This window comes from Colobus angolensis, unplaced genomic scaffold, assembly GCF_000951035.1.
Source record: "Colobus angolensis palliatus isolate OR3802 unplaced genomic scaffold, Cang.pa_1.0 Scaffold37, whole genome shotgun sequence".
In the NCBI taxonomy this organism is placed as follows: Eukaryota; Metazoa; Chordata; class Mammalia; order Primates; family Cercopithecidae; genus Colobus; species Colobus angolensis.
In genome coordinates, this window is record NW_012117043.1 from 9,419,569 (window position 1) to 9,441,621 (window position 22,053).

The following is a 22,053-nucleotide window of genomic DNA, read 5'->3' on the forward strand; positions in this document are numbered from 1 at the left end:
AATAAACTTTTCTCTTTAGCCAACTGGAGCGATGCTAGCCTTCCTCAGCTGAGGACACTGAAGGTACGCTGCGAGAGAAAGGGCCTTGTTTTCCTGGTTCTGAGGCTTTTCTCATTATTCCTGTATCATGACAGCTGGTGAACAGCTTTACAGTGAATCTTACCACCACCCCAGTGGGTGGGCTTTGCAGGAGGCCTTACTAATACCCAAGCAGGCATTTCCTGCTTGCTAACTTCCACTGGTGGCACTTTGGCAAGCTTCTTTCTTGCCTGTCCAATGAGCCATAGCCACAACCTCTTCAATGAGATCTGAATCTCAGCCTCATGGGAGGCGAATCTTGTCAAGTTTGTCCCTTCCTTGAGTACTCATTCTCAGCCCTAGAAGTAGTGACTTTTTCCCACATTTGCTATTCATGTATCTTTAGAGTTCTCTTTATTATTCTTGATAGTCAATCTCATTTTACTAAATAACAGTTCTTTATATATTTTTCTTATGAAAGTTACTGGTATGGTTTGTCTCCCACTGAACCTTGACAGATCACAGAGTGTTTCCAATTTCTTTTGTGATTAGGGTTGTCCTAGCAGGGATTTTTAGATGTGCTTATGTATTGTGGGATCTGGCGAGCAGCCCACAATGCAACGGGGCTCTTTTTCTTTGTTCTCAGGCAGATCGGCAGGTCAAAAAATAATAGACACATGCAAGATAGTGAAAGCTGGGTCCAGGGAGGTCACCGCCTTCTGGTCCTGTGATGCTGCCAATGCATTGGATATACCAGCATTTATTATTAAGTTTAGTGAGGGCAGGGTAGGTTAGTGAGGGGTTTAGGGTCATTTGATTATGAGGTGAGATGGTCACAAGGGGATGAAGTAATTCTTTAAGATAACATCTGTATGCAGAAGTACAGTATACAGAGATAAGAATTTACAATATAGTGTGTGCTCAGTAATTTCTAACAGCCTTAGAAACACAGTCTTTGCATAACCTGTGATTAGCAAGATATTAATCAGCAGTAACAGTTGCAGCAAAAGCTGGTTACAAACAATCCATAGAAAAGAGGACATGAAGCTAGACAACTTGTTAGACCAGAAATTCTCAGAAGGGAGTGTGCCTTAACCCTAAAGAGGCCTAGAAGAGCCGTGGCAAGAGGGCGTTTATAGCCCTATCTTATCCATATGAACTGGCGCCCCTCATGCATCCAGTTATAGGCTCTCCACAAGGGTTGCCTTCCATTCCCAGAGCTATGAACGTCTGCTTTTCTGGGATAGGAATATTGGTGATGTGAAACCTCCCTGACTGCACATTCGTTCATAGGCTCTCTGCAGGGGGAAGCACATCACACACTGTTGGCTCATTCTGGCAGTCCAACCTGGCATTGTCTTTACACAATCCTGCATGCAACTTTGTATTTACAATAATCAGGAGTATTTCATCTTTTATTCAGTAGTAATGGTTTCAGGGGGTCTCCCTCCACTTATGGGTACTGGGAAAAGTACATATAGTTAGTTCTAAGTTATATCTGATCACGAAGATGCCAGGGGTTCCTGGGTCTGGTGGCAGAAACTTTTGACACCAATGAATGAATGTTCATATATTTTAAGATATCAATAAGCTATAATGAGGAGGTTAAAAACAACAACATTGGATAAGGCACCAGGGGAAATCTTTTATTATTAAGTTTATAGTTCTCTACTCTCTTGATAAATGGCCCTGCAGCTCTGTATGGCATGATCCTACAGTGACAGGAAGAAAGTGATCTGGGGATGGTGAAAGATGCTGCAATGAACATATTTCACTCATTCATTTTGAGTTGGGCTTATTTGTCCTTCTGACTACTTCCATTAAACTTATTCATGCCTGATGTTCCACTATTGGAACTCTAAGCATGTGGGAGTTATTTATATCCTACTTGTCAAGGTAATTGCCAAGGTCTGATTTCAAAATTCAAATAATTGCAACCTCAGGCATGAATGGGTTAAACTGATGGACACTCCTACGGATATGAAATACGAAAGCGTTCTCTGGCTTTACTGTTGATCTTGATGACACCTAGGTCAGTCACGTTATACAACTTGTCCTCCAGATTGAGCATTAAATACATATACATATGAGTATCACATGTTACTCAATATCATATTGAGCATCAATATAATACATATAACATTTATATTGGAGTGATTTTTGTAAATAATGAGACACAGATGCCTTCTGCATACTCTGAGTATTGCAAGTAAAAACAGTCAAATACCAAAGAATAAATTTACTAAGACACGTACAGGATGTTTATGAGGAAACTATAAAACTAGACTGAAGAACTTTATTAGTTATCTATTTCTGTATAAAATATAACTCCAAATTCTAGCAGATTTAATATGTAACTATTATATATCATGTGACACATTTTCTGAGGACCAGGAATTTGGGCAAAGCTCAGCTGGATGTTTCTGGCTTGGGAGCTCTTACAAGGTTACAGTTAAGATGTTGTGTAGGGTCACAATTGCCTGAAGGCTAAAATATGTGATTTTGAGATGACTCACTTACCTGACTGGCAGGTTGGCTTGGCTGTTTAGTGGAGGCTGCAGTTTCTCATTAACTGGACTTCTCCATAGGGCTGCTGGAGCATCCTCACAACATGATGACTGGCTTCCCACCAGGGTGAGTAATCCAAAAGATAGCAAGGACAATGCCTTAGAAATAACATATTGTTACTTCTGCTGTATTCTGGGGATTACTCAGAGCAACCCTGATAAAATGTAGGAGAGGACTACGTGAGGACTTTGATACCAGGATGTGAGGATCACAGGGGATCGTCTTGGAGGCTGGCTACCACCAGTGCTTAAATATGAGTTGAATAAGTTAAGAAAAGTACATGTTTCAGGATGGGAAGACCAATACTTTATAAAATATTAATTCTCCCCAAAGTATACATATTAATACTATTCAATGCTATTCCTATAATGTTAATAAGTTATTTTTAGGTCAAGGACTTTGACAAGTTGGCTGTTTTTAAATAAAGATGATAAATGCATTAGACACATGAAGATATTTTCAAATTTTGACAAAAGATAATTAAGTGGGCATTTACCCTATTTGCTCTTTTTTAAGCTCTAGTAATTAAACCAATGTAGTGGTGCTGGCTTAAAAATAATTTAATAACCTGGTGAAAATCAATAGTAGTAGTGAAAACTCTTGAAGTTTTTTGCTGACAGTTTGAAGCCTCAACACACTTTCCGCCCATATTTGGGGAAGTTGATAAAAAAAAAAGCTTAGGTGTTCCCTTCTTTGGCATCTGCAGGAAGTTCAAGCCACCCAAGACCCTGTCTTCCATGGGAACCCTCATTCCAGCCCCCTATTCTCTCACCACCAAAAAACTTTTGTTGCAGGTTGAATTGTGTCCCCATCAAAATTAATGGCCTCAGGATCTAACCCCCAGTACCTCCCTCAGAATGTGATCTTTCCAGAGACAGGTGGTTTTTGTTTTGTTTTTTTAAGAGCGGTAATAAAGTTAAAATAAGGTTATTATTGGTCCTAATTTGCTATAACTGAAATCCTTATAAGAAGGGAAAATTTGGACACAGGGAATCATGCTGGGAGAATGCCATATGAACATGAAGACAAGCCAAGGAAAGAAGCCCAGAGCAGATTCCTCCTCACAACCCTTGGAAAGAATCAACCCTGCCAGTATCCAGTCTCTGGCTGCTAACTTCCAGAATTGTGTGACAATAATTTTCTGGTGTTTAAGCCACCCAGTTTGTTATGGCTCCCCTAGCAAACTAATGAAACTGAAAGCCAGCATTGTTTTCCTGTTCTCTCAAGCCATTGTTGGATTTGTTTAGGAACTTTTCCTGGAGCCAGATTCTTGGGTTCAAATCCAGATATGCAATTTACTAACAGCATGAATTTGGGCAATTCATTAACCTTTAGAGGCTTCAATTTTTCTGGTCTTTACACTGAAAATAATAAGATTAATACTTCATAAGGTTGTTTGAGGGAAAATTAGCTTAACTTTCCAAAGTGTTAAGAAAGAAAGTACCTGACATATAATTAGCATTGTATTTCATTTGTTAATAAATGAGAAATGAAACATTATAATTTGGTTAGTAAAAGAAAATGTTATTCTATACATGTATAATTTTTTCAAACAAACTTAAATGAATGCCCATTTCATATTGTACATACTTCCATATACAAAACCAATTTTCAGGTGGAATAAACATGTATTATATAAAATAAAATAAATAGAAGACAATTCCATTTATGCAGCTCCATTCTTTCATAAAACATATATGTTTATAAAATGTGTATAAAATGCAATGTATGGATGTGAAACACTAGAGGTGATTAGTCAGGAGTATGTTAGAGGAAAGACTGGCTATTAGTCCTGTTTCTTTTTTTTTTTTTTTTTTGGTGATGCAGGAAATCTAAATTGCTTACCCTTTTTTTCTGTGTGGTTGGGATCTTGTGACTATTCTGAGCAATGGGATCTAGGAAGAAGTGATAAAGATCATTTAAAGACCTGGCCATACAACGTCTGTATAGCTTTTCATACTCTCTTATTCCCCTATCCACAAGTCTACAAGCAAACAATTCTGAGGAGGCAAAGCCACACAATGAGTAACCACTGCAAGCAGAGTCACCTGGAAGAAATACCTTGTTCTATAACATGAACAAGGAATAAACTTTCATTCTGGACATCCACAGGTATTTTGGGGTTATTTGGAAAAGCAACTAGCTTTACATGTCCTATTGAATGCTGGAGGACTGCTTTCATGTAGAATGAAAAAAGTGTTGCTTTTTAGAACCAATCTTTGTAAAGCCAAAACAATGTGGGTAATAATTAATTGCACAAACCCTACTGCAAGAGTAAAGATAGCTATACTTTTGGAATTGACCATTGCCAGTAGAGAGTATAAATATATAATAGTCAGAAATGAATGCTTATGACCTAATATGTGACTGTCTGAATTCATCTTTGGCAAAATGGTTTAGGGACAGCAGTGCAACATAAGCAACTCCAGCTTGAGTAAAACCAAGCATATGAAAGTCAATGCTGTCTGTAAGCTTAGCTGAGAAAGGCTCGAAATGAGAAACTGTAGAATTTTTTAAAAGCCTTCCTCACAAAATCATAGTATCAAATAATTGGCAAATTGAGAAAAACATTTGCATAATATGTAACTAAGGTTGCTATCCTTAGTAAGTAAAAAGGTGTGTAAATCACTTAGAACACAATATCCTAATGGAAAAACTGATAAAAACCAAGAAGAAATACTTAACACACACCCAAGAATAAAAATTCTGTTGGCCAACAAATATGGGATAAGATGTTTACTTGCACTTATTAACAAAGAAATATCAGTTGAAACAACAATAAAACGTAATGTTTAATGTTTTAGAACTAAAAATTAAAGTGAATAGAGCTCAGTGTTGACGTGGATGTTGGGAAGTAGGCATTCTCATATAACCTTTTTTATGGGGGAATTGTAACTGTTTTTGGAGGACAATTTGCACATACCTTTTGATCTCAGCTTTACTTCTATCATTTACATATTTATTCTATAGGACCAAGTAATTCTGTGTAGAGATGTTTATAATAGTGAAAATTGAACACAGTTTAAATGCACCAGATCAGGTGATCAAATAAGTTATGGTGGATTCTTACAATTGACTGTTATTCAGATGTTAAAATGAATAAGGTAGATATTTGTGACCTAGTGTAGAAATAGTTCCATAATGTATTATTCTTGGTTTGGAGGTGGGCACAAGGAGGCTACATAACACTTTAGACATATGCATACATATATATGTATATAAATATGTACATGCATGTATGTATATGTACGTGTGTGTGTGTATTTTTTCCAAGCTTCACATCCTTTTTTTTCAGAGTTACTTTGCACTAATGTTTTAGGAAAAAGAACTTTTATCTTGCATTCCCTCCTCAGTATTTATCCTACTTCTCTTCTAATACCTGCTTCTTTCAAATACACTTTGAGTTATTATTTCCATTTAGAAATCGCTGTCTTTCTCCAATATGATATTGTCACTATCACATGCTGGCCTCAATAGAGAGGTAAAATAGGAAAGGAACAGTGCTCCTTGCCAAGAACAAGACTGTTAAAAGAAACTCAAAGAAGAAAATCAAGATTTTATGTCAAAGTAGAGAAAGGGTTTAGTATATACTCATCACTTTCTGTGTTGAACAGAACAAGGAAAGAGGTATTTGTTGTGGATAAACTGGCCTGAAATGTCTCTCCTACAGAAGAAGGAAGAGAGAGCTCAGTCTCTCTCCTGTGGTATCTTCAGCTTCTCTCACTGATTTGATTCCAGCATCTCCTTCCCTCTACTAAAATTTACTTTGACTTTTGACAAGGATGCCATTTAGCAGAGGGGATACCAACTTGGTCTGACAGATTTTAGAGCTAACAGTGCTGTTAAAATAGCTGTCAAAGTAAACCCTGCCAGAATTCATGGCACTCATGAAATAAAGAGTAATTTGTTCAAAATCTTATTATCCCGAGAGCATGTATATTAGGAAGGAAGATGAGGTGCTGCTTAATGTACCTTGTGACTAAGTATATCTCTTCTCCTAATTCTAACACATGGACATAAGAAAGGGCTTAGCTTTCCATTGAAATGGGCAGCAAGATGTTTTTTGATGAAGGAAAATAAGGAATAAGATATTTTTTGTCTCCTCATCTTTTCCTTATCCCACACCACACAAATACCTTCAGAGAGCACCATAATGCTTTTGCAAAACTGAGACAACTCCCAGGCTTGGCATTGGAATTTAACTAAATGTGACTCAGTGGTTAGGGCTGTACTGCCTCCTTAGGGTGCATTGATGGAAAGGGCAATCACACAATACAAGATGCTGTCGGGTAATGCTTTTCAATCACTGGAGCTGTTCTATGATAAATATTGTATTCAGCAGCATGTATTATGCATGATTTTTGCAAAATGTCTGCAAACTAATTTCTGGCAAGCACAGATGACAGAAAATACTTAATGCAGGGCACTGGCAGCTTGCAGACATGCTGGAATTCAGTACAGGCAGAAACTCTTACAGACAGGGAGATAAAGGCCTTCACAAATGGGATAATGATAGTTTTCAGTGCCAAGTGCATTTTCATTTATCTAAGGACTTCAAAATGCTTCCTAAATGTTGTCCTATTCTTCAGTGTGTAAATTAGTAAAATGGAGCAGAGAGAGGTTAAGTGATTTGCTACCACCTTCTAGCAAATCTAATATAGGTGAGAGTCCTGATATTATATTTATGAAACTCCCCAATGGACGCCTGGCAATTTTTGACTCCCTTCCCACATCAAGGAAGTTAGGGTGATGCTTTAGAGCTGATTGAAAGTGTCAAGTGTTTGTAGGTGTTGATTTGAAATGGTCTAGATGACATAGAATATTGTAGAAGACATGCCCTGAGCAATAAAATTGAAATGAAATGTGTTTACATGAGAATTAGGGGGCTTGACATGGGTGGAAAACTTCCTTCATAGCCTGGGTCCTACAGGTCTAATATAGCTTTTAGTCTATAACCAAAGGGAAGCCAAGAACTGAGCAGGGAGAATTCAGAGGTTTATACCCTCCATGTATCTGAAAACAATTGAAAAATAGCATAAATACCATCGATTCGAGGGCTAGAAGGAACCCTAGATATTGTCTCATTACCTGCCGCCTTATTTTACAAATGAAGGAATAGAAGCCTCATGAGCCATAGTGATAAAATGACTGGATCAACATTATACTCTGAGTTAGTGAGGAACCAGAAAAAGAAACCAATCCAGTTGTGTCTCTCTACTGCTTGAAGTTAAGGAGTCTAGACTATTTGTAAATCAATTATTTCTTGGAAATGTAAGAAGGAGGTACCAAAGCTATCATTCCTTCAAATATTCTCTCAGCCCTACTCTCTTTTCCTCCGTCTTCTGGATGTCTAATGATATAACATTGACTTCTTCATTATTGTCCCACAAGTTTCTAAAGTTCTATTTATTCTTTTCCTCAGTATACTTTCTTGGTTGTTCATATTGTGTAAACTCTTTCATTTGCACTCAGTTCACTGATTCTATCCTCTGTCATCTCTACTACACTATTTAGCTCACTCACTGAGTTTTTTCTTTCTGTTATTGTAGTCTTACAGTTCTACAGCTTGCATTTGATTTTTTTTACAATTCTTATTATGTGTTGTTATACACTATTTTAAAATTTATTTCAAAAGAATTTTTAATTATTTGTTGAAGCATTTTTATGATGGCTGCTTTAAAATTAGCATCACATTGTGCCAACATCTGATTCATCTTATGTTTGCATCAGTTGATTATCTTTTCTCATTCAAGTTGTGATTTTCCTGATTCTTGGTATGATGAGTTATTATCTATTGTATTCCATACATGTTATCTATTATGTTAGGATACTCTGGGTACTATTTAAATCTCCTATTTTAGCAGGTGATCACTCTGTTTAGATTAGCATGCAAATCATGGCCTACCTTTGCAGGCTGTAGTTTCAATGAGAGTTTAATTTTTAATCTTTGCAATGTTGTTTTGGTCTATCTGATTTATCTCTACTGGTGCTGTCTAAGAGGGTAGACAGAATTTCTCTGGGCTGGGCCACCTCAGTGTCCCTTAGTTAAGAATGGAAGGCTCAGGACATAAAGAGGATTCCTGGGTCAGACAACTTGTGACGGAGACCAAGCATTGGGGAAGGAGGACACTTCCCATGGCTGCTGCTTATTAATGGTGATTCTCATCCATTCTCCTCACCAGTGGTTCCAGGCTCTCCTGATGTTATCACAGGAACTCCCATTCCATCCTGGAAAATAATTGGGCCTGTCTGGGCTGCCGTTGGTTGCTAGGTCAGAGGTCAAGAAACAGCAGGCCTGGGGTACTTTCTTCTGTCGGGTCATGGTGGTGGGGTATAGTAAGATATCCTGTTACTGTGCTCTTCTTTTAATGCAGAGGCCCTAGACCAGTTTGCCTTCCAGGGATTATACTTGTATTTAGTGTATGTGTGGGGGCAATAAGTCTTTGCCATTGCATCTGCCTCAGAAGTCCTCTAATTGCAGCCAGGAGTGGTGGCTCATGCCTGTAATCGCAGCACACTGAGAGGCCTAAGTGGGTGAATTACTTGAGCCCAGGAGTTCAAGATCAATCTGGGCAACATGGTGAAGCCCCATCTCTACAAAACTACAAAAAGTATCCAGGCATGGGGGTGCATGCCTGTAATCCCAGCTACTTGGAAGGTTGAGGTAGGAGGATCACTTAAGCCCAGGAGATGGAGACTGCAGTGAGCTGAGATTGTGCCAATGCACTCCAGAGAGTGAGATCCTGTCTCAATTAAAAAAAAAAGTCTCCTAATTTCATTTTTATTACCATTTTATTCTTAGTTGTGGGATGTGTGTGTGTGTGTGTGTGTGTGTAACCTGGCAACCAAAAGATGGGAAGTTTTGGTCTCTCAAACATGGGTATTGTTCTTTTTACCTTTTATTCTATCAGAATCTCAGAAGTTCCCTGGTAAGCCCTATTATGTTTCCTACAGTGATCCTGAAAGGCTTGAACTAACTCCTTGCTCTTGGAATGGGGGTTGTGTAGGGGTGACAACCATACAATGCATCACTGGCTTTTTGAAAATGTATTATGACTTCAGAGACTTTTGAATACAGACATCAAAGAAGCTGAGAAATAAAAGCATAGTGTTTCCTTATAAAAATAACTCTGTTTTTCTTATATAAAGACATTTGATCATTTTATTTAAGTTTTTAACTTTAAAAATTTTTTAAGTTTTATTTTTCAGCTTTATTGAGTTTTTCTTTTTTCTCTTTCTTTTTTTTAAATCTTTTTTATTTTTTTGAGACAGGGTCTGGCTCTGTTGACCAGGCTGGAGTACAGTGGTGCAAACTCAGCTTGCTGCAGCCTCCATCTCCTGGGCTCAAGTGATCCTCCCACCTCAGCCTCCTGAGAAGCTGAGGCTACAGGCACATGCCACTACAGCCAGCTATTTTTTTGTATATTTGTAGAGATGGTGTTTTACCATATTGCCCAAGCTGGTCTTGAATTCCTAGACTCAAGCAATCCACCTGCCTCAGCCTCCCAAAGTGCTGGGATTACAGGTGTAAACCACCATACCCAGCCTGTTGAGGTATAATTAACACTGAAAAGTTGTATGTATTTAAAGTATACAATGTAATGTTTTGATGTATGTACACATTATAAAATGATTACCACAATCAAGCTAATTAATATATCTATATCCTCACATAAATTCCATTTGTATGTGTGGTGAGAACATTTGAGATCTCTCTTGGCAAATTTCAAGTATACAATGCCTGAAAATATGCAGTAACCATGCTATACATTAGACCTCTAAAACTTATTCATCTTGCATGACTAGGACTCTGCAGACTTTCCTGACCACATCTTCATATTTTCCTCATCCTTTTTCCCCTGGTAAACACCATTCTGCTGTCTGCTTTTATGAGTTCAAATGTTTAGATTCCTTTATAGTTTTCAGTGTATAGACTGTTCACCTTCTTAATTAAATTTATTCCTATATGTATTTACTCTTTTTGATACTATTCTTACAGGATCCTTGGGGTGTCACTTTTCTGACTGGAAACCTCTGGCCTTTGCCCAAGTTCTGCTCAGGTACACTGGACTCACTCTACCCACTCAGCCTGGCAGGCTACACTTGGCTCAGGCTACCAGCCTGGATCCCACGCCTACCAAGGGCAAGTTAGGCATGGAGTGGTGAGGGGTGTGTGAGTGAGCATGGGGTCTGGCCACTGCACACAGTCAGATACGATGGGTGCTGCAGGAGGTTGGTGGCTCAAGTGCCAGCATGGGTGCCGACTCTCTGTGAGGCTGCAGCTATACCAAGTTCACTGGAAGCAGCTTCCACCGCTGGCGTTGGGGAATATGGTAGCACCTGGAAACCTGGAGATGCCAGGAACTGCTGGGCCCCCAAAAGGGAGTCACAGTCCTGGCTTAAGGAACTCCCAGGTCTGGGTTCTAGCCCTGTTTGTGTTACAACTCTTTTAGCTTCACCATTTGGCAGGTCCTGAGTTCTTGTCTGCAACCAGAAAGAATGAGGTATGCAGACACATGGAGGGTGAACAAGGTGAAGAGGAGATTTATTGGGCAATAGAACAGCTCAGAGGAGACCCACAGTGGGCAGCTCCTCTCTGTAGCCAGGGCATCCCAACAAGTGTTCGGCACTCAGCACAGAGGTTATTTCTTTGTCTTATGACATCAGTTGGGACTTCCTTATTTTGATTTCAACTTTTATTTTAGATACAGTGGGTGCATATGCCGGTTTGTTACATGGGTATATTGCATGATGTTGATCTATGGATCAACATAGATGGATCCAATCCAACATAGAAGGTAGACTGGATAAAGAAAATATGGTATATATACACCATGGAATACTATGCAGCCATAAAAAAGAATGAAATCATGTCCTTTGCAGCAACATGGATGCAACTGGAGACCATCATCTTAAGCGGGGACAGAAAACCAAATGCAACTTGTTTTCCCTTACAAATGAGAGCTAAACATTAAGCACACATGGACAGAAACATGAGACCAATAGACACTGAGGACTTTGCTAGACAGGGGAGAGAGAGAAAGGGATATGGGTTGATAAACTGCCTACTGCATACTATGCTCACTAGCAGGATGATGGGATTTGTACCCCAAACCTCATCATTATGCAACATACCTATATAGAACTGCTTTTGATGTATTCCATAAGTTATGGTATGTTGTGTTTTTCATTTTTGTTTTTCTCAAAGTATTTTTTTATTTCTTATTGCACCATTGGTTGTTCAGGAGTATGTTTAAGTTCCACATGTTTGTAAATTCCCCCTTGTTGTTGATTTCTGGTTTCATACCACTGTGACTGGAAAAGATGCTTGATATTATTTCCATCTTCATAAATTTGTTACGTTGCATTTTGTGGCCTAATGTATATTTTGAAGATTGTTCCATATGTGCTCGAAAAGAATGTGCATTCTGCTGCTATTGGTGGAATGTTCTGTATATATCTATTGGGTAAATTTGATCTATAGTGTTGTTCAAGTCCACTTTTTCCTTATTGATTTTCTATCTGCACAATATGTCCATTGTTAAAAGTAGAGTTTTTAAATCTTCCACTATTATTGTATTTTCCCTTCGGTCTGTTAATATTTGCTTTATATGTTTAGGTACTCCAATATTGGTGCATATATTTTTATAATTTACAGGGTGGACCTGTTATATCCTCTTGATGAATTGATCCCTTTATCATTATATAATGACCTTTTTTGTCTCCTGTGACAATTTTTATTTAAGATCTATTTTGTATCATATATGTATAGCCACCCCATTCTCTTTTGGTTACATTTGCATAGAACATATTTATTACTTTTGTGCCTATATATATCTTTAAAGCTAAGGTGAGACTCGTGTGAAACATAGTTGGATCTTGTTTTTTTTTTCCCATCAATTTAGCCACTACATATCTTTCAATTAGAGAATTTAATCTATTTATATTCAAAATAACTGTTGATAGCTGTGAACTTACTAGTGCCCATTTTGTTGTTTTCTGACTGTTTTGTAGCTCCTATATTCCTATATTTCTCCTGCTGTTCTCTTTTAGGATTTTATTTTTTCTAGTGGTATGTGTTGATTCCATTTTCCTTTCCTTTTCTGTATCTATTATAGGTTTTCTTCTTGTGGTTATCATGTGGCTTATATAAAACCTCTTATATTTATTTATAGCACCTATTCTTTGCATGCAAACACTGTATATTTTAACTTTTTCTCACATTTTATGTTACTAATGTCATAATTTATGTCTTTTTATGTTGTGCATCCATTAACAAATTATTATAGGTATAATAATTCATTTAAAATAATACTTTTTAAACTTTTATTCCAGAGTTAAATATGATTTATGCATCACCATTACTGTATTACACTATTCAGAATTTGAATATTCTTAACTTTACAGTGAGTTTTATACTTTTATGTATTTTTATATTGTTAGTGAGTGCTCTTTCATTTCAACTTTAAGAACTCCATTTAGAATTTCTTGTATAGTAGCTCTAGTGGTTATTAACGTTTGTTTGTCTGGGAAAGTCTTTATTTTTTATTTCACAGGATAACTTTGCCAGGTACAATATTCTTGGTTGGCATTTTTTTTTTCTTTCAGTACTTCAAATATAGTATCATACTCTCTTCTGCAAGGTTTCTGCTGGTAAATATGCCAACAGTATTATGTGGATTCTGTTGTATGTAATAATTACTTTTCTCCTGCTATTTTCATAATTCTCTCTTCATCTTTGACTTTTGAGATTTTGATTATAATGTGTCTCTGTGAAGATCTCCATTTTAATCTATTTAGGTTTATTGAACTTCGTGGCTTTGGATGTTTATTTCCATCTCCATATTTGGAAGCTTTCTGTCATTATTTTTTAAATAGTCTTTTACCCTTTTCTCTTCCTCTGCTTTGTCTGGGTCTTCTGTAATGTGTATATCGGTTTGTTTGCTGCTATCCCAGAAACACCCTAGGCTTTCATCACTTTTTAATTCTTTTTCTCTATTTGTTCCTCTGACTAGGTAATGTCAGATTACCTGTCTGTGAGATCATTGATTATTTCTTCTGCTGGAATAAGTCTGCTATTGAAGTTCTCTATGAAATTTTTCAGTTCAGTCATTATGTATTTTAGCTCCAGAATTTCTATTTAGCCCTTTAAAAATATATAGTTGCTATCTCTTTTTTAGATTTCTTATTTTGTTTGTGTATTGTCTTCCTGATTTCATTTAGTTGTCTGTCTGTGTGCTCTAACAGCTCACTGAGCTTCTTTAAGACAATTATTTTGAATACTTTGTCAGGCAATTAGTACATCTTTGTTTCTTTAGGGTCAGTTACTAATGTTTTGTTTTATTCCTTTGGTGGTGTCATTTTTCCCTGATTACCTGTGATCCTGTGGCCTTGCATTGGTGTCTCTTCATTTAAACACATAGGTGCCTATTTTAGTTTTTACAAATTGGCTTTGGCATGTAAAGCCCTTCACCAGTCACCGCATCTGGAGATACTGGATGAGCTGCCTAGCAGGTTCTATGGGTGGGCTTGTCTGGTTACTGGCTAAGTAGGTGTGGGGGCCAAGAACCTGAGTCCATAGGAGCTAGCCTAGTGCCTAGGTCCACAGGAGCAGGCATGGAGTCTGGGTCTGTGTGGGCAAGCCAGGTGCCTGGGTCTATGGGTCTGGGCCTGGATTTCTGGGCCTGTTGGGGTCGTCCTGGGTCTGACTTTGGAAACAGACCTGGAGCCTGGTTCTTCAGAAACCAGACTAGTGATAGGGCAGGCCTGGATCCTAAATCGATGGGGTCAGGCCTGAGTCCTTGGGGGTGGGCATCGATCTTGGGGCACAGGAGCTGATTTGGCAGTGGGGTGGCCTAGAGCTTGAGTTTGCAATGGTGGGCCTGGGTTCTGAAGACACAGAAGTGGGCCTGGAGCCTGGAGATTGGAACTTGGAAACTGTTTGGCACTGGGGCAGGCCTGGAACCTGGGTCTATGGAGGCTGGCTTGGTCCTAAGCTTCACTGGGATGGGCCTGGTGCTGGTGTCTATGGCAAAGTCAGATGTTCACTTCATTCTCCTGCCCACATGTGGAGGATCTCTCTCCATGCTGTGCTGAGTGAGCTTGGGAGATAGCTGATGTGTGCAATGTGAAACTCTCCTTCCTACCCTCTTTAAACTGTCGCTTAAAATTTTATGTGCTCCCCCCAAGTACTAAAATATTTTAATTGGTTTTCTTAGCCCTTGTGAAGGTATTTTCGTGTGTGAATAATTGTTCAGATTGATATTTCTGTGAGAGAACAAACACTGGAAACTACTGTTCTTCAATCTCATCTGCTAATTTAAAAAATTGGTTTTCAGTAATTGTTGTGTGTCATCCAAGGTTTCAAACAAGTGGGTCAGCCAGAAAGTTAGACCCAGAGATGTTTCAACAAAGTACTTCATCTGAAAATCCAATAGTGAAGAATGGTATTTAGAAGAATGTTGTTTAGAAACTATGATCTGAATGATCATTATGCTCATTAATATTGGGTAGCAACAGGCTCTCTCAGCAGACAGAACTAGGGATACATACATACACACATGCATCAATCTACCTACCTACCTAAGTTATCTATCATCTATCATTTATCTACCATTTTTCTATCTCTACGTATGCATGTATAGACATATCTATCTATATATGCACACACATCCTATATCACACATTTACATCTATATTTATTTGTCTATTATCTATCTCTCTATCGATCCATACATTTATCTCAAAACCTATGAGTTCACACTGATATCTGCAATTCCAATCAAAATCAAATGCACAAAGTGCATTCCAGTTTTCTCTCTTTCTATATTTATAACTCCCTTCTCTAGCAATGAACAGTCTGGAATCCATTATATTTAATATATTTATTTATTTGATTAATTTCCTAATATGTTGTTGCTGCCTGCTACCATCCCTTCCTGATACACTGGATTGCCATTACTCTGCCCCCATGTGGATGCTTACTCTCTTTACTGGGGTCCCAATGCCTTCCTGCATGGCTACTTCTATCTCCTCATATGGATACTCTCTTTACCCACTTTGGCACCCCACACCAGGGTGCTCCCTCTGCCCCATCCAACAGGATGTCTGCCTGTTGAACAATACCTAATGGCTTTTGGGCTTTGTTGTCCTGGAAGGAAAAGAAAGAGAAAGGAAGGTAAAGAAAAAGAGGAGGAGGAGCTTTAAGTTTAATCTTAGTTTAAATCCCAGTTTCAGTCCTAATGTCACTTTGATATGTTACTATGAGACAAACAAAAGGATTCATTAAGTTTTGAAAATTCAATATTCATGCTAGAAAAGCTAGTCCTCTTTCAACACTGTTAGATTTTTAAGAGCATTATGCTTTGTTTTTCCTTACCTTTTACTTCTTTATATAAGAAATTTGGCCAGCACTGGATTCAGCCAAAGAGATTTTAGGTTGGTTTATGCTGAGTTCTACTACTCCATAAGCTACATAATAGAAAAATTGTCTCATAAAATCAATGCCTGATAATAAGTCTAGAAATTCTCAATGAACAAAAATTAATAGATGCATATTCAGTCTATATCTGTAACTACATGGCTATTTCAAGTTTCTGGTGTTTGGGCAGGAATATTGAGTTTATTAACTATATCTTGCCAGCTTCATTAATACTCTTAAAAGGATATAAAAATGCATGTTACTTTATTCTCCTCTCCATTAAAAAAAATACCATCTTCTTTCTCTTCCTCACACCTAATTAGGATTAGGTCTAATCCTAAGAGATGAATTATCATATAACTGACTCTGCCTTACCTTATGAAGTCATAAGGATTAATCCCATCATGATAGTTTCCATCACTTTAGCCATCCAAATCTCTTATCTATTAATCTGTTCAACTCCAATCTGAGTCAATCCTCCTGCCTTTCCTTACTCCACATTGAACCACCTAGAACTCATCAGCAAACCATTAGAGCCTCAATTTCTTACCTGAATATTTCCCTGATTTTTTTGCTCTGACTAAAATCTAACTACATCTAAGGACCTTGCTTCCCTGAAATCCTATTATTTTGCAACTATTTTTTTCTCTTCTCATATCCTGTGGTTAATGGAACTTGGAGGAGGGGGTAGGTGCCTGCTTTTATGTCTCATGTACACATCTAGATTATTTTTCTTTTCCCAAACTGTCCTAAATTCTGTTATTTTTTCCTAGCCAATTCACTACTTTCTGAAATGGCTATTTAAACCACTATTCTCCTTAAATTTGAAATTCTTCCATCCCCTCTTCACTATTAACTGATGACCTTGCTCATGCTACTGTCAAGATATAAAGCAGTTAGAGGAACTACCTTATTTACCATGTTTTTTCCTCTCTCCTTTTAAAATGGCTACATTTCTCTCTGCTGCCTGCTGCTATCTAAGACTGATCCTTCCACTTACTGACATTCCTTCTCATTCAAGGACTTTCATCCTACACTTTTCTGTATCTCCCCTTTCCTCCAATTTACCTTACTGTAAGTGATAACTAGTGTCTAGAATGGCCTCCAGTCTTTCTTGTCTCCTGGAATTCACACCTTTGTGTAGTCCCTTTCTACTTTGTATTAGAGTTTGTGTGATCAGTATACTATGGCATAAATAACAATATGTTACTTTTACAATCAGGTTATAAAACACACCGAGGTTTCTGTCTTGGTTGATTTCTTCCTCTCTCTTTTCTTTTCTTTCTCTGTCTCATCATTCACTCCGGAAGCCAGCTGCCATCCTGCTTGGTGAGGCCCACCTGGTAAGAAACTGGAACTTCTTGTCAGTAGCAGTGTGAGTGAGCTTGGGAACAGAACTTCCATACCAGTCACACCTTCAGATGACTGTAATCCCAGCCAACATTTTGACTGTCACTTTATGAGCTAGAACTGCACAGCTAAGCTACTCTTAGATTTCTGACTCAGAAGCTGTGTGAGCATAAGTGCATTGTTATCAACTGCTAAGTTTTGAGATGATTTGTTATAGATAGAATAGAATAGAATATGCTCGAGGGGCTCTTTTCAAAACCAGACCCTTCCTTAATTCTATGTATCCCATCAGCTCCTGTCACATTTCCCTTTTCCTTTTTAAAACATTTCCATTTCTTACTTTGCTATATTTTTTCAGTCCATTTCAATCAGACTTTTGTTTTTACCACTCTATTCAAATTGCTTGTGTCAAAGGCATTGAAGACTTCAGTGTTACATCCAATGGTTAATTTATATATATATATTTTTTTATCACAGTTGGCCCCTCCCTTTGGTAATATTTAACTTGAAGCACTGTCTTTGCATGGTTTCCAGGAAAATCTGGTTTCCATTTTTCACTTCTCCTTCTCCTCATCTTTCAGTGTTGCATTTCCCTAGAGCCGTGTTTCGATTAGTTATTCCAATTCCACACCTACTGATCTTTCAGTTACACCATACTGAATAACATTGAAACGTCAAGCAATGGATAGTTAAAATGTCCCTGTACATAAGAAAATCAGTGTCAAGAGGCTTTTTTTATTTTTTGTTTTTTAATTTGGGCAGGGACTTCGATCATTTAATAGAACCAAATGTTATTCTGTTTTTCGCAGAATTCTGTCTGAACACTAGTTAGGAATGTGTCCATCCATAACTGCCAGACTAATATAGATATTTATATATATTTAAAGTTTCATTTTTATTGAGAGTCCTGGTTTGTCCAGTTTCCAGAAGGCTGATTGTGATTCCATCTGAGTAATTGTAAGTTCGAGGCTATAGATTCAGACTGACTTCATTTGCAAAAGAATTAGTTCAAACTTCTGAGTCCATTGGGCAACATCTGCCCTCAGATACACATTTAGACATGTGACTCACTTGTTGGTCTGCTTGCAAGAAAGACATTATGGTAGGACACTACAGAAGCTGGAGGTAACCAGGGAGCCACTATGTAGTGGGATATTGACTTTTTCTATACCACTTGATTGTCTCTGATGAATTCCAGGCTGCTCTACAAAATAAAAGAACAACTTTAGAGCAGCTGAAACTGAATACAAAATGGACTCAGAGGTGACGCATTTATGTTTGTTTACAAGGCTCTTTACTTGTGAACTGAGCCTGTGTGGATTCATCTGTCACAAGGTGAGAACCATACACTCTTTTGTTTTATGGCTAGTCACTCTCGACCTCTCCAGTCCTCTTTACATATTGACTTTCTTTTGTGGACCCAGCACAGAAGCACTGATATTTCTTAAATAAATATACTAAAGTATATAAATAAAAAGTTTTATGATGTTAATATCATTTGACTAGTTGCAAGGAAGCAGCCGTTATGCAGGTCAATAGATTATACAATATATTCAAAATCAAAATTTGGTGTTAATTTTAATGAATGAGTTAATGTTTTAAAAACTATTTTAAAAGCCTACAATGAGAATATACAGAAGTGCTGACCAGTGTAAGATGCATAATTGAGTAATAATGCATGTCCTATAATGTCTTAGTCACATCAATGCTCTATAAACTTTGCATTTTACCACAAAAGATACATTAAAATGAATAAAAGTTTGTCTTGATTGACTGTGTTAAGATTATTTAATTCATAGTAAAATTGAAGTAGAACATCCTACCATGGTGAATTTAAACATTATATGAAAAACAATTGAAATTTATGGAGCATATTTTTCCTAATTAAATTATGCTCAGTCTTAGCTAACATGGAGTCACTTAAGTATCACTTTAATATTTCATATTTAGGTTTCTTTACATTTGATGAAATTCAGTTCAATTCATTAAACTTTCTAGAGCCTCATATATTTTATCTATGAAAAATGGGTGAAGTGAGTACACAGAAACTGGGTGACCAGTACCTTTCCACATACAAAATTATACTATTTTTTAAAATGTGTGTATAATATGCTAGATATAATGTGACATGATTGTTGCTGGAGGAAATGGAGTGATGAAACAGGATGTTTCCCTCATCCTTTCATGGGACTTGCAACAGGGTGCCTCATTTACTCAGCTCACTGCTCTCAACTCCTTGCCGGAGGGAACACATGAGTGAACAAGGTAGGAACTGGAATACATGAACTCTGGAACCAGCTAGTCACTTTGGCACTGGCAGGAGTGAATTCCACTCACTTGGACCCACTATGTTCCACCCCTTGCAGGAGGGCGTGTGCAGGTGAATGGTTGTTGAAGCCAGGTGAGCACTATTGGGTGCCAGCAGGAACAAATTGCATGTGGGCCCCATGGCAGTATCTGGGGGTGGAGGATACCTGCTATGCCTGAAGCCGCAGAGGGTGTGTTACAGAGCTCTTTTAGCTCTGCCATCCACAGACAGTTTAAGTGTTTAAAAACTCAGTGGGCCCATGGCTTCCCTCCACCAGTGAGGACAAAGGGCCAGTGTGACAGCCCTTGGTATCCATACTCACAGCTCCTGAGCTCTTGTCTGGCATCCAGGAAAAATGAGGTCACATGGACAAATCGAAAGATGGTAAGTGTAGGGGATTTTATTGCCAATGAAAATGGCTCTCAGTTCAAAAGGGGATGGAAGCAGGTGTAGGTAATCTTCCCAAGAAGTCTGGTCATCTCTAGTCGGATTCTTCTCCAAAGTTACGCCATCAAGCTGTCCCTCTGAAGTCAAGCTGCTTCTTTCTGATGTCCAGCTGTGGTCTCCCACATTCAGCTGCTTCTCCTCTCTGCCAGCTGAGTCTGGGGTCTTTATAGGCATAGGATGGGGCAGGGTAGGGATAAGGGCAGTTTAGGAAAAGGCAACATTTGAGCAGGAAAACATGATATAAATTCTCACTTCGGGCTGAGATCTCAGGCTTTTTGGCTTGAGGGTGGGGATTTTACCAGGTACCTGCCCTTTTTTGCCTATAATTTGTCTGCCTCCTGCCTCTGTTATTATAGCAGTGATATGGTATATAGACAGGAGTCAATATAGCCCCTGCCTTCAAGAAGTTCACATTTAGAAACAGGCAAACAAAAAAATGTATTATTACAACATAGAATTAAGCAATCATTTTAGAGAACTATAAGCCACATGCTGTAATGAATGTAAGGAAAAAAGGATCATGTCCAGTTTCAAAGATCAAATTGTGTGTCTAGGTGATTATTGCATTTGAGATGGGTACCAAAGGATGCCTAAGATTTTGATGGGTGAAGAAGTCAGTGAGAAAACGATGATTTCCATCTGTAGCAGACATAATCATATAGGAATGGAAACACAGGATATTTTCAGGAAACTTAGAGAATATTCTTCTACTTTTGTTTAAACACAAGATATATGCAAAGCAATAAGCTAAAAATATAGCTTTAAACCCTGTTGTGGAAAACCTTAATGGCCAAATTTTGAATTTAAACTTAATTCAGTAGGCAAAAAGGAGCTATTAAAAATTTGTAATAGAAAATAGGAATGAATAGGATAATTATTCTTGCTAGGATTTTCAGAGATGAAATTGGGAGGTTGAGGAAAGAGTTAGGATAAAGACAAAAGGAAGGAACCAGAATCAATGAATACGATTTAGTCATTTAAAACATTTACTGAGCGTCCACTAAGTGCTAGGTAATGCTGTAAACAGTGCTTCTTCCTTATTGAATTCTGTGGAGACAAAATGTACTGATTAATTTTTAAATATCAATTTAACTTTCAGAGGAAAAATAGAAGATGTGTATCTGCTATGTACTTTTTAAGGACAAGTCAGATTTCAACACTTGTATTAGAGAGAAGAGGGTTAGGCTCTGAGTAACCAGTAGTAAAATTTGAGATAATGTCAATTTAACTAGAAAGAGATGTTTTACATAGGATTCCTAGTGGCTGATAGTTTTAGTATTTAAAGCCACCAAGCTGGGCAGTTTTGATATCTTGATAAAATAAGAAAATTACTTGGCTTGTGTACATGCCTCAGGCTATAGGGAATGTAAAACAGTTTCGAGTATGACTCTGAAGTATATGTCTCAAAGTAAGGCCCATAGGTTGATGAATCAGCACCTCTAAGAGGAATAGCTATCTGCTTCCAGTTGCAAAAGACTTTTGTTACTTTAGTAACAAGAAAAATAAAAAAAACCAGATAATATAAAAATCATACGTTTCTTTGGGGCTATGATGATAACAAGGAAGTCTTGATGAACTGAATTCCAGAGAGGAGGGAGTCTTATTAAGGAGCAGAGAGATTCATACCTGAGGGAACATGTCTGGTTTGGGTTTCTCCAGGTGGAACCACTGACCTGCCATATCAAGAGATTTTGCAGGGATGAGGGGAAACCAGCTGAGCCTTTAAATAATAATTTACTAGAATGAACTGTAATCTAGATATAATGAGATTCAGCCTGAAAATTATATCCCTTTGTACAGGGCCTTTGCACACAAAAAAATTTGCCGAGAATTTGCAGAGAAAAGGTTAGAAAGCAGATAATATTTTTGCACAGGCTTTCACATTCCTACAAATTTGGGGCCTTGATAGATTTGAATTAAAGGATGAAAAAAATCTTCTAAA